This window comes from Phocoena sinus, chromosome 3, assembly GCF_008692025.1.
Source record: "Phocoena sinus isolate mPhoSin1 chromosome 3, mPhoSin1.pri, whole genome shotgun sequence".
Taxonomy (NCBI): Eukaryota; Metazoa; Chordata; class Mammalia; order Artiodactyla; family Phocoenidae; genus Phocoena; species Phocoena sinus.
The window spans coordinates 37,743,103-37,752,288 of record NC_045765.1 but is presented as its reverse complement, the minus strand read 5'-3'; positions in this window follow the sequence as shown (position 1 = coordinate 37,752,288).

Here is a 9,186-nt window from a genome sequence, read left to right as displayed (position 1 = left end):
GACTCTTTGAGAGAGAAAGGAACTTTAAATCAAAGGGCATCTGTTTATCACTATGTGTCAGGAATAGTTCTAGGCACTTGACTATGAGGCAGTAAATAAAAATATTTACAAATAGACAAATATGTAAATGAGATAATTCCAGAAAGAGAAAGAGGCTATGAAGAAAATAATAAGTGGTGATGTCAGAGAGGATGACTAAAAGCACCTGCTTTAATTGGGTGTTCAGGGTCATTTAGGTTCATATGGTCCAAATTCCATGCAAGAGCAGGAATTGCTGTGTCAGCTGTTGCCACAATAATGCTACCGGACCAGAGCCATCTGAGCATGCCCCATGGCTTCCATTTACATCATATCCATTGACATTCCACTGGTCCAAGCAAGTCATATGGCTAACCCAACATCAATGAGTTGGGGTACTATACTCCACCCACATTCTGCCTCCTTGAAGTAGATTCTTAGACAACTATTTTTTCCACAACTGTTGGCTCTGCCTTCGGGAGACTCTTTCATTTATTCTGCAGTCATTTCTGAAAGGGCAAGGAAAGGGTTTTTCCTTCTCAGTAACTGAGAAACTTTCTCAGCCTGCTTCCCGCCTGTTAGAAATGTGAGTGACTCAGATGTCTTTTTACATCTCTAATGGCCACAATCTCTTCTAATCCAGCATGGCTACATAACTGCCAATACAACTGTCTCAAAAACTGAGTGGACTGTTTATGTATTGAATTCCACTGAATTCTGTTCACTGAAGCCATACTCATAATTCTTGTCAAAAATGCCTTTCTTTTTAGAGGTAATTGTGCTTCTTAATTTGGGCATCTCAGGCTTCTGTGTGATCTTTCTGGGAGGCTCTTCATCCAGCTGAAGGAATCTGCTTAATCTTTTCAGAGGTCTTAACAAAGACTATGGTGGCCACATTCTTGGTTTAGACTATGTTCCTGAGCTGTATCTTAATGGCTATGTCCCTGTTTCGGTCTTTCCCTTTAGGCTGTATTTTACTTAGAGGATATTTTACTGGATGAAGAGTCTAGAGATGAAAAACAGTATCGTTTTCCAACACAGCAGGTGCCCAGTTTTCTGAGTTCTCTGTATTCTTTCTTAATTGTGTTTGTAAACCGGACCGTTTTTTTCTGAGCTCATCTCTTTCATGTGGCACCTTATCAAATGTGGCTACCTACAGCCGGCTCAGGCTTTTAATATTTCGTTTCCAAATCTCCTTACTCCACTCCCGGTCTCCTGTCTAGATTACCTCGGGTACTCCCTTTACTACATGTTTTACTAAATTCTTACTAAATGTTTCCTCGGTTGTATAACACAGGTCGTGATTCTCCCAACCTCCCATTGGTTCCTCACCACCCACCACTGAGTTTTAAGCTATTTTTTTTTCAGTGTTTTCTTATAAGTGCACCCACTTGTAGGCTGCTATTACAGTGTCAATCAGCTATTGCCACAATAATGTCACATGACAAATCACTACAAAGCTCAAGGGTTTACAACCACAGCACGTTTTAAGTTTCACCCTTGCAGATTTGCAGGGCAGTAGATCCAAGGAACAGCTGATATTGTCAGCATGGCTGGGTGACTCTGCTTCAGGCTGAGGGTCGGTGAAGCTCAGCTCTGAGATGTCAGTGGTCTCTGGTCTGTTCTATGTGTAGACACTTCAGGATCCAGGTTGACATTTCAACAGCTTTCTGGAGGAAGCTCTCCTCCTAGCAGATCTCTGGAGTGTAAGAACCTAGTCAGAATTCACAGTCACATCTATGGCCTCTGCCTGTATCATGTCAGCTCATGTTCCATGGACCTCAGCAAGTCACATGTCCAGGCCCAGCATCAGTAAGATGAGCAAGCAGACAGCATCCAGGCCAGTTTCCCTCACAGGGCTCTTCTCAACATGTAATTATACGTTTGCTTATTAATTTCCTTTTTTGTGTGCTGAATTATTGCCCACGTCCAACTGCTCTTACACTCATTTCCTAGCATAATGACTGGACATACTAGGCCCTTACATATTAGAGTGAGAGAGCAAAGAAGGAATAAGTGATTTCAAGAGATTTCTTGTTCTGAGGCAGATCGGCTTCTAATAGTCCATCCCGTAACTGTGTCAATCATGTCTAAATTTCATCTAATTTCACCTAAGCCTGTTTCACTTATCTTTTTTGAACTATGAAAGGGCTTAGCAGGTTCACACGTCATGAAATGACTTATGGATGCCAACATATAAGAAATATTTCTTTACTCTCTTCTTTGTGTCCCCGAGTTACCCATCTCAACCTTTGTCTTGTCTCATCCTCAGCATCAGTGCTAGGTCCTTGCCCTGCAAATTTATTGCCCGGAGTCCCCTTCCTTTGACACATGACAGTATTCAGAATGATTCTTCTTCTTTCCTGTCTGGAGCTCACTGGTACCTACTGTGGTACCAAAGTATAATGATTTGGGGGATCTTTGTTTTTCTTGTCCACAAATCATCTTCTGGTTTGATTTGGGATCTGTTGGGATAGTTTTTTTCTTGTTAAAGGAGGAATCCTTTCTTGAGGTGGCGCTTTGGATGCCAGGGATACTATACTGTTAGCTTTTAAGCAGTAGGAAGGACTTGCAAGAACTTTGTTTAAATCAAGCATCTCCATCATAGTGTTGCATATAATATCAAGAAATAGCAAACAACTTAATGTCTATCAGTTTGAAGTCAGTTAAACATATTATGATCTATCTATCTATCTATCTGTCCCTCCATACACACACACACACACACACACACACAATGGAATCACAATGTCTAACATTGACAGACTGGCTAATATGTTCCAGGCACTGAATGATAACTCATTATGTGGCTTATTTAACATTACCTTCTTAGATACCTTTTAAGGTAAGTACTCTTATTATCAGTTCTTTTTTACAGATGAGAAGCTGAGGATTAGAAAATTTGAGTGACTTCTTTTTCTGAAGTCATTTTCAATATCTACTGATTATTGGGTTAATTCATTCCATAGATAGAGTAACTGTTGTGCCATATGTCTTAAATAAATGGCCTTCAAGGTCCAGCAGGGACCCTCCGTCCTCATACAAAGTTGGTGAGTAATTCAGTTTTAGTTGAGGACAGTTACAGCCCTGTTTCATGACCATTATGGGAATTTAATAAACATATTCCATAAAGTTAATAGAATATCACCTCATGTAAAAATAGGCCCCCAGCAAGGGAATGCCAGGTGCCATTCATACCACCTCCTTGATCTTCCTGGACATGAGCTTGTGCCACAGTATACAGTGCTTGTGGGAAGAACTGGGAGCTCAGGGTTGGCCTTTCCAGTTGAGCACTTTGGGCTGTGGTGGTTTCTAGGGCATGAAGTGTAGGGTAGGGATGTTTACCTTTGAATTATAAAGAGCAATATTGGGGACCCCTAACCTTTCATCTGGTTTCAGCTGCTTTTAAAGGATTAAAGAAAATTTCACCACATCCCTAGAATCCCATGCAATAAATCCATGGGGCAGGCAGGAGTAAAGGTAAAGAGAAGGAGAGGGTCTCCCGAGAGGTGTACCGGAATCAGTAAGGTAATGGCTCTGCTTGAAGAGCTACCAGTGAACCGAACGCTGATCAGGACTGTTGCATAGACAGAGAGGAAGGAAACCGTGTTGGAAGGCAGAAGAAAAGGACACGACAGAGGAGGGAGATGAACTGAGAAGGGGCAGCATTCTGTAGGAAAGGCTCGAATGGCACCAGCCCTGCCCTCCGGGTGGCCTGCTTCTGTTTGGAATGCTGTCTGCGCCACCCCCAGCTTGGCCCTGCTGACTTCTGCTCCTTCAGGTCTTCGCTCAAACAGGAGCACATCCGTGACTCTCGCTCTATGTGCTCATGGCTCCCTATCCTTGCCCCCGAAAGTACAACACGTCAAACATTATTAACAAGGAAGTGTTTACGGACTTTCCCCTCTCCCAGCTTGCCAAAGGAAATCATGCTTGGCCAGTCCAATATCTCCCCTTTCCCCAGCTCTGCTAAAGGAGAAAGATTTTCTTGCTGGAAGAAAGACTTAATGCAATGAGAGAAAGAAAATAATGCATTGAGAGACATGGGGAAAGTGAGGAGGTAAAAAGAAAAAGCATGCAAACTCAGAATAGGCTTTTGTCAGATGGATTGAGAACAATAGCGTCTGAGTAAGGTGAGGAGTAGGGAAAAGGATAGTAGAAGAAAGAGAATTTTAGTAGGTATTGCTGTGGACTTTACATTTAGGTTCTTTTTACTGGCCTTTAAGGGATTTGAACAAGGAATCCATTTCTTTTTAATTAAAGGTGGGTGTTGAAGTAGGCTTGAATGTGTGCAGAGATAGAGCCATATGCTTGCTCAGATATATTAGGGTTACAGCAGCATTTATCACAGTATGAAATGATGTTCCTGTGATTCTTCGATTCATATCAAAGAATCCTCCTTAGGTAGTAATGGGGGAAGGAAATGGGTCTATTTAACATACAGTCAAACCCCAGCCCTTAGCACAGTGCTTGACACAGAGAAGGTCCGTGGTAAGAATATATTGAATAGGCAAATGTGTGAGAGAAGGCATGGCTATTGGTTCTAATTCATTTCTCCTTGCTCTCCCTCATTTTATGGCCGTGACTTTCCTGGCAGAATCCCACCCAGATCTATGTTATTGAATGAATCAACTTCGTGGGACTCCCTCCTTTTTGTTGACTCTTCTGTGGAGTACTGGATTCTCCTTATAGCATAATTCCCTGTGCAAGATATTTCCTGCAGAAGGTCAACTCTCAGGCCTGTGGTTCATTCCAGGGCTCGGAACGTTCCTTCTTAATATAGAATGTGGAAATTCTACAATCAGTGGGAAAAAAGTATGCCAAGTAGATAAAAATCAGTCCCACTGTAGCATAACTCTCCAGAGAGAAGAGAGAAAACTGCTTGATGCTTGAGTTAAAAAAAAAAAAGTAGCAAAATATTTCCAGTTCCGGAAACTGAATTTCATTCCTAATGTAAATATAGAAGCCTCTGGAGAAGAGGATCATACTTGGAAGAGGGAAGGAAAGCAAAGGGAACAGTAGGAAGGGATTTCACCATCACGCTCCGTAGCTCAATAGCAGGGAAACAGCCCAAATAGAGAAATCGACCATTTCTTTAATAGCGGTTGCCTCAGTCAGAAAACTGAGTTTTATCTTGACTTTTTCCTCTCCCTCAATCCCCACATTGCATCGGTCACCAAATCCTAGTGGTTCTATCCACTGAATATTTTTTTATTGGGATGTACTTGACGTTTACCATGGCATAAGTTTAAGGTATACACCACGTTAATTGCCATATGATTGCCACCATAGCACTAGCTAACACCTCCATCTCATCACATAATTATTTCATTTTGTGGTGACTACATTTAAGACCTAGTCTCTTAGCAACTTTGAAGCATACAATACAGTATTGTTGACTATAATCACAATACTAAACGTGTCTAATCCTATCTCCTCTCCTTCTTTCCATTCTTCTGGTCCAAGCTATGCATTTTTGCCTTGCCCATGGTAACGGCCTCCTAATTTTTCTCTTTCCCCTCTGCCTCTCTCCAGTTCATTCTCTAGGTAGCTACAAGGATACTTGTAAAATATGTGTTTGATCCCTTGTTTACAGTGTTTAAGACTCCCCACTACTCATCATTGCAGCAAATGTCTATTGTAATATGGATAATAAGAGAATAGAGATGAAGAAGAAGAGAAAGACACAGACACCTCTTTAGAGAGGACTTGCTATAAAACGGAGCAGAAGGATGATGGGCAGACTGAGAGCAAAGTGAGGTCAAAGAGTTTTTTCTTTTTCTCTAAGATGAGATAATATGTGTGGACTGATTAGATAGCAATATTGAGGAAGAAGACATGGAGATGTTGGAGGGAGAGGATGGTAATTCAGGAGCAACGTTCTTGAGAACGTGAGTGATTTGGAGCCTGCTAGGACGGGCATGGCCATGAGCATGGTGTGCCAGAAAGAGTTTACTTCTCTGGACGTCTATTTAAAAAGGAACTTTTTGACGAGGGCGTTTTGGCAAGGCAAAAGGAGATTTTTCAAAAAAGTGATCTGTATATTTAACATTGACATGGCTACTGTAGGATATAGAGTTTTTTCACAATTATATATTCCATTTCCCCAGATTACTATTCCTTTTGATTAATTTAATGTTGATTTTCTCCTACAGCCAGCTCCAGAGGCATTGAGCATGGCCTTCTATGCCCTGCTTTCCCTTACCTGCCTGGAGAGCGTCTGTTTGCACCCCTCAGGCAGGCCCTTCTTTACAGCCTTCCTTGACCTAGTTCTAGGACTTAGCAGTAGGACCCTCAAGTCAAGCTGGGTAAACATCTCTGTTAGTAACTTGTCTTTTGGCCAGAAGTCCCAAACTGACATTCTTAGAGGCTTGTGGACTTTCTTTTTTTGCCCAATGCAGTGTTTCGAAAGCACCATTTTTGGATTAGATGACAACATTTAAAAAATGAGAATTTCACAGCAAAAAAAAAAAAAAAATTCAATAATATATCTGGCATTCTTGAAAAATGAAAGATGGGCGTCACTGGGGCCACATTCCCATGTGGGAACAAGTGCCTGGAGCAAGCGAGGTGTTCCTTGTCTGTTCTTAGCCCAGCTCATCCACTTCATGGTTTACCAGCATGGTCCCTGTGGACAAATACGGGGCATTGAGTTTATGAGCTATGCTTGAGGCCCTACAGGCTGGACCTATGACTGGTTTGTCTAGTGAATCCTAGCATCTAGCGCAGTGCCAAGCACATGGTAGGTCCTCAGTATGTGTTCTGAATTGAACTTCCCAAGCTCCACGGTGCCACCCTGCACATTTGCACACTCTACAGACACAGTCTTCCTGTTCCTGAATGGGCCATATCCACGCCCAGAGCCCAGCTCCTTACATCTGCCCTCATTCCTTCTGCTTAAGGTGCCCACCCCACCTGCTTACCTCATCCTTCACATATCATCTTAGGTGTCACTATCTCTGGAAACCTTCCCCAACCCTACAGGTTAAATCAGATCCCACTGTCATATACTTTCAGAACATTCTAGACTTCTTCTTCATTGCCATTATCGGTTTGTTAGTTTAGACTTGTACAGTGGCTTAATGTCTCCTTGCCTCGCTCAACTGTAAGATCCGTGAGGGGAGTATCGGTGTTGCAGTGCTCGTTATAGAATCCACCAGGCCTCACCTGGTGCCAGATGTACAATAAACCCTCAAGGTCTACATGAATGAATGGATGCTTCCAGGAAATAGGCCTTAAGGAAAGTAGAAACCAGTATGTAGACGTGTGGATGTCTGTTTTATTCTGTGGAGCATTATGACATGACTGTCTTCCCTAAACATTCTAAACTGCTTTGAGTATAGATTTCTCTTGTCTGAGATTATGAGTGTCCTGAGGGCAGGGGCCTCTTGTTCATTCTTTTTTTTGATCTTCTGCATCTAATATGGAGACCTGCACCTGATACAGAATTCCAAAAATGTATATTGTATGACCAAACTAATCAACATAGATTTCTTTTAAAGAAGAAGATAGTAGCTTCTCTACTTATTAACTTATTCATTACCGTCTTTCATTACCTCAGATTGGGCCCTATCCAGAGCAAAAGTGTATCAGCAATGCACACTTAACAAATGATCGTGATGGTGGTTGTAGGACGACCTATTAGCTCTGGTCATCAAGTTTCTGTTGGCCCATGGCCTATTTGCTGAGTTTTCAAGGCATTTTACAAGCATCATTAACCTTATTCTGTCCAGTAATTGCAGAAGTAGGGAAAGCATTGAATGTGCAATTGGAAAGCCTTATGATGATGATGGAACTTAAAGTGAAATCGTTTTACAGGAGCAGGGACCTATTGGGTGTTTGTAGAATGTTTGACTCCAGATAAATTTTTTTTTTTTTTTTTTTTTTTTTTTTTTTTTTTTGCGGTACGTGAGCCTCTTACTGCTGTGGCCTCTCCCGTTGCGGAGCACAGGCTCCGGACGCGCAGGCTCAGCGGCCATGGCTCACGGGCCCAGCCGCTCCGCGGCATGTGGGATCCTCCCGGACCGGGGCACAAACCCACGTCCCCTGCATCGGCAGGCGGACTCTCAACCACTGTGCCACCAGGGAAGCCCGACACCCCACCCGGGAAGCCCGACACCAGATAAATTTGGTTTTATCCAACAGGAAAAGTGTCTTATCCACATGGGATTTAAAACTATAGATCATAGAAGTTTCTGTGTTCACACATGCCTCCTCATCAATGAGCCAGGGCACATAATTAATTGACCAGAAGTCTCGCTGGGATTAATTAGCAGCTGTATGTGAAGAGCTTGGTTCAGACTTGCAGCACGGAGGATGGCTTTCCAGAGTGGCCGGATCCTGGATTCGTAATTCAGTCACTTCCGGGGGATCTCATTGCTTGCCTAGTGTAATCCTTGGGGCTCTTGGCCTCTCCTTGGGCCAGTATGGGCACTGCGCGTCCAGCTGCTGCCAGCAGAGGGCAGCAGTACGCTGTGTGTGTTCAATTTGCATCCCAGATTAGCAAATCCTCAAGGATTGACAAAGAGGGAAAGTGGGGGTCCCCAGACTATTCTTGCTGCTTTTCTCTGGGTGTCAACACTGTCCTGAGTAATTGCAAACACAGACCTTTTACATTATGTTGGACTCGGACTCATCTGAAATAGAGAAATGAATACACAACTAGGAGCTGCCATCACAGACAGGAAGTAACTTTAATTAAATATTGTGAAAGTTGAAAAGTTTTTACAGCTTGAATGTTTGCAAAAAAAAAAATTATAACAATCTCTACAGTAGTTAGGTTCTCTAACAATTGAACTGTACAGTGTGTGTCTATTCCAAAAGTTTGATAAGAAGGTGAAAGGTTAGATTTAGAGATGACTTCATTAAGCTGCATCCTAGTACAATGTGAGGCCAGGGCATGTTCTGCAATCCAGTCATCCAGAAGCTGTATTCCACCCCCACCCCCACCCCCCCCCCCCCCCCCCCCCCCCCCCCCCCCCCCCCCCCCCCCCCCCCCCCCCCCCCCCCCCCCCCCCCCCCCCCCCCCCCCCCCCCCCCCCCCCCGCCCCCAACTGAAGTCTTAATTGAATTCGCTATTTCATTTTCTTCTTAAAGCCATATTCTGTATTTAGGGTAACATCTTTTACTTGTAAAAAGTTCTGTGTAGAAGAGAGAGGGTCAGAGGGC